The sequence below is a fragment of the Dermacentor silvarum genome, chromosome 2 (genome assembly GCF_013339745.2).
Source record: "Dermacentor silvarum isolate Dsil-2018 chromosome 2, BIME_Dsil_1.4, whole genome shotgun sequence".
Classification (NCBI taxonomy): Eukaryota; Metazoa; Arthropoda; class Arachnida; order Ixodida; family Ixodidae; genus Dermacentor; species Dermacentor silvarum.
The window spans coordinates 44,497,619-44,502,575 of NC_051155.1; the positions used below are offsets into that span (position 1 = coordinate 44,497,619).

The window sequence follows — 4,957 nt, forward strand, 5'->3', positions numbered from 1 at the left end:
ACCCCTACGACAGCCGAGTACCAGGCCAGGGGACATCTCTACCCATGAGAAAAGCCGGTGGGTTCCCGGCGGCACCGGGATTTGAACTCGGTACCTCCCGCATACGAGGCGGATGCTCTACCGCTAGGCCATCGCTGCGGTGAGCGATGGCCTAGCGGTAGAGTAAACTTTGATGTAACCAAGTTCATCCTAACTAACTGCTGGTAGCAATATGTCACTATACCAGTACAATGTTTTACAAAAGCTGCAACAAAGAGAAAAAGAATTGCCGCGTATCTGCGTGCTTCGCTGCAAATGTCGTCGAAAGACGATAGTCTTCTGCCGGCCGTACTACATGAGTGCTGGTCTGATCCGCGGCCACTCATGATGCTGTTCTCGTACCATTTCCGTCCTGGCATGAAGGTTTGTTTGAACAGATTTCATTTTACCGCATTATTTCATCAAGCGGCCATTTATGTTTTGCCCTGCCTCAGACAGCGCTTCCTTTATGTTGAATCGGCCGCATCTGGCTGGCATTGATAAAATTGAGGAGACGCTGCGTGAGACATGGACGCCATCTGGCAATACACCGGGAAACATGAGCTTGTGCAGAGGGTTTCCTTCCTCCATGGCAGAGGGCGCTCGTCGGCGCGCAGTCGGGGAACGTCGTTCGTCGGCGCGCATAGCATGGCATTTTCAGCGCAGCTTAAGAAACTAGGGTCTTTAGAGTTACGTATCTATGTATTTTCTATTAAAGGAACACACCTCCTAATACTTACCTAGTGATGTTGCGCCTCAGATATGCGTAATATTTACTTTGTGATCGATAAGTTCACAAGTATGAACAGCCGTACCAGTTTAAGTAGTGTGGGCGGTAAGCAAGTGGTCCAACTTTGGCCGGGTGGCTGAATCGGATGACAGACAGACAAACAGACAGACAAACAGTTAGACAGACAGACAGACAGACAGACAGACAGACAGACAGACAGACAGACAGACAGACAGACAGACAGACAGACAGACAGACAGACCAAATTTTCAGCGTTTAAGTTCCCCAAGAAAGACTATCGTCTTTAAAAGAATTACAGCCTGAGGATTATGTTGCCTACATTATATCTTAGCAATACAATCTTACACTGCTGTAAAGTACATCTGGTGGGGCATCAGAAGAATGTAAAATTATTACAGTGCACAAATTTGTTAATTAAACCACAAATGCATCAGCATTACTTCCGCGATAAGGTCCCTGTAATAATGTTACTTAATATGTACAATACTGCACCACAATTGCCCACACACGTTTCTGTAACAGATGCCCTTTAAGTAATTGTGGTGGTATTCTTTGATTCCTAGTTTCCTTTTTGCTGTGCTGAACTCTTGTAAACTTTGCAAATGTATTTTTATGTGTAAGCACAACTGTATGTTGTACTCATTTTGTGTTTGTAAATGGAATGTTCGAATGCAAGGGAAGCTAGAACGTGCTTGCATTTGTAATGTTACATATTTCATTGAAATCCATGCAACAATTTTAAAGTGATCGCACTTGGTGGTCACATTTACATGAACTTGGTCCCGAGGTAAAGGTGACTAATTTTGTATTTTCCTCTTATTTTTTTTTTTGGTATTGCGAAAACTATTTTTTTATAACAGTGCCTTTCAATAACCTTCTTTATTAATCTGTGGTGAGTTGCGTAATTGTATTATCACCTCACAGCCTGAAATACGAAGGAACATATTATGCTGCTACTGCAGCTGTTGAAATTTTTTTTTACTAGTCATTGCGTTGTGGAGGTGCAATTGTGATATGTCATGCCCACGTGCCTTTATCAAATATATAGATGGAATGCAATACCTATATGTGTGCAGGTAAGCTGTATGTAATATTTTAATTTCAAGGATTACCTGCGTATGACACTCCCGTCGCTTGGCTTGTTTCCCCATGCATTTGTGATTTTTTTACATACCAAATTCCTATGTATAATGAAAGTGTTTGTTATGAATAAAGTACTTTGACAACACACCTTGTGCAGTTCAAGTACTGGTGACCACTTTATCTTGCCAGGGAACTTGGCCGGCTGTGATAAAGTGGTGTGCCAACTTGTCCCGAACTTCTTTCGCATACCTATAAACATAATATGCCAGGTTTAATTAGCCTACCTTTGAGATTTTAAACAGCAAACATCTTTTGAAATACAAGTAACCTACGCACCGAGCAGCGTGGCACCCACTGGACTTAGTTGGCAAGAGGGCAGCTCCGACTGGTTCCTCATCCCTCCAGCTGCCAGGGGAAAGTCGCCCTTCCCAGTCTTCGCTGTCAGCAGAACCTGGTGGGCAGTATGCAGCAGAAGAGGCTGACGACTCTCTCATTAAAAAATTGTGGAGCACTATACAGGCCCCCACGTATCTGTTGATATGATCAGTTATTGCTTTAAACGGTCGCCGCAGAATTCTCCACCGTTGAGCCAGGATTACAAAGGCGTTTTCGATGACTTGCCGGGCCCTGCTCAAGCGGTAGTTGAAAACGCGCCGCTTGTGCGTCTCGTGTGAGTCTTCATGAAGTGCTGAAAAAAACATTAATCAATGAAGTAAGAATAAATGCACAGTTAATGTTTTCATAAAAGTTGTACCACTATAACACAGTAGAACTGATGCAATGCTGTATGACATACCTTACGGAAAAAGCGGCATGTAAAGCAAAACATTCCGAGTGCATTGCACAGCACAGCATCTCACTTTTCCGATGCTAAGCCTGCCGCTAGAGAGTTTCTCTTTTTCGAAACCTTATTCTGTGCACAAATGAGCCGTAATAACACTGCAAATACCATATGTAACGTCTTATAATGTTGCTGCGTTTCTTCCCTTTGAGCACCATTCGCAATTAAAGAAATGCACATTTGGTTGATTTCACAAGTTTTCTGCAAAGTTTTGTTTCACCTCTACAGCCCATCACAAGGATAAATTTCTTGGTCAAACAGCCTTATCTGTGATTTAGGGTAATAACATAATAGATAGAAACATATATTCAGTACTATGCTGTACACCTACTCCGTCGTGGGTATGGCCGCATCATGTAATCCTTGAGCGCGAAGGCCTCATCGCCAACAAGGAAGTACGGGAGAAGCCCCTCACTCCCGACAGTCCTCGACGGTGGCAGCCCCAAGGTCCCACTGATAATCTCATTTTGTAGAGTGGAGCGAGAAAAAATGCCGCCGTCACTCTCACTGCCACTGTGGCCAATTTCCACGTACAGGAACCTGCACAGAAACGGCGCGATCGCAAAAAACTTTACATGCGATAAGTATGAAATTGCAATTGACACCATATGCACATTTCATTGCGATGAACACTCCTTCTACAGTACAGCATATAGCCACCAATAATGTGCGACATGCACAACACATTCAGTGTGTGCTCATGCAGATGTATTTCTATGTTTCACCATCTGTGGATATTTGTTACTGCTACGTAATACTTTATAAACATAGCAACCTGTCATGAGACTTTAAAGAACTGGATGTTTACTTTCTTGAAATGCCAATTCTACTAACATTGAGTAAAGATTGGGATGCAAGGACCCAGTCTCACCTGTATTGTGCGTCGGAGACAGCAAGTAGTGATTTGCTGAAAGTACCCTTGTAGTTGTGATCAAGGGTTCCTGAATTTGCTGGGCACTCGATGCTCACGTGCTTTCCATCGATAGCCCCGACGCAGTGTGGCATATTCCAGCGCTCCTCAAACTCTGTGGATACCTGCAGCATAACAGCCATTGGGTAATAATGTTTAATGTGGTTTCTTTTATTACACATGCCAAAAAAGTAGTACAAACAAGCAATATGTTAAAAATCATTCTTAAGAAACACCTAGTGAAATAACTATGGCGTACCTTGAGTCATTCATCAGCCCCTTGCGGATGCTGAAGATACAACGGCTTCAACATAGTCCACAGAGCGTCGCACACTTCTGACACAATGCCACATGTTGTTGATCTGCCCACCAGAAAGTTAAACGACATGTCTCGCTGTGTCTCTCCTGTGGCCAAGAACCTGTCAAGGCAATGAAACATACTTTTTCATTAAGACATGGGAATATTTAGTCGCCTCATTTTCCACCGTAGTTCTAGGATAACTTTCGCGAACTGAAAATAATTGTACTGCGAATGTATATGCTAGCATTATCTCTTAACACATGTATTTTAAGTGGTGTAAAGTAATGTTTCTTAAAAATAATAGCACATTACTGCCCAAATTCAACTGTGCAAGGGGCTTAGATGTTCGTATCTACCACGCCAATCGCAAACTTTGCCACTTCTTATGAAATCAATGCATGCTCCGTCATGAAGGCAACAACATTTCGTGCCATAATTATCGCCCCCTGCCTAATGAAAAAAGAAATGCAACGTATCAAGTTCACTTATAGCGGTTTGTGTATAAAAAGAAAGAAACGTCGGACTTGCTTTGACCTCACATCAATGTTCACTCTTGTGGCTTCTTTACATGCGAAACATACGCACACATGATTTATACTATTCTTGAGCTGACATGGATTTTACCTGATGGTCATGGCTAGGCGATCATGAGCCGAGACTGCAGGCCTGTAGTTAGTGTCTTCCTTTGTGATGCTGGGGCGTATAGCAGTGCCAGCAACGTGTCAAATGTTCTGGGCGGCATTCGCAGCAAGCTAAACAGCAGCAAAAGAAACCACACAAATTATGGCCCGATTCCCAGACACCGCGAACTAGAGTTTACAACGTACTCTCGAAAATGGTCCTCGTCATGTGCGCGGAGTTCGGACAGGAGGCGACTTGCGTGGCCGGCCACTTCTCGGGAACGGAGGCACGGGCGCACCCATCAGCGTCGCTTTCTTTTCGGAGGCTTCCGCGCTGCCAGGGCTGACATCACGCCAGAGCACATCAGCACACTGACCAGGTCTTCCTCTTCGCTAGAGTCGAAATCTATGGCTGGAAGGCGAGCGAAGTGCG

General features: G+C 44.0%; 1 pseudogene; it reads right to left on the reverse strand.

The window, feature by feature from the left end:
* Positions 1-3,007: 3,007 nt before the first annotated feature.
* Positions 3,008-4,646, reverse strand: LOC125943410 (uncharacterized; annotated as a pseudogene).
* Positions 4,647-4,957: the final 311 nt, after the last annotated feature.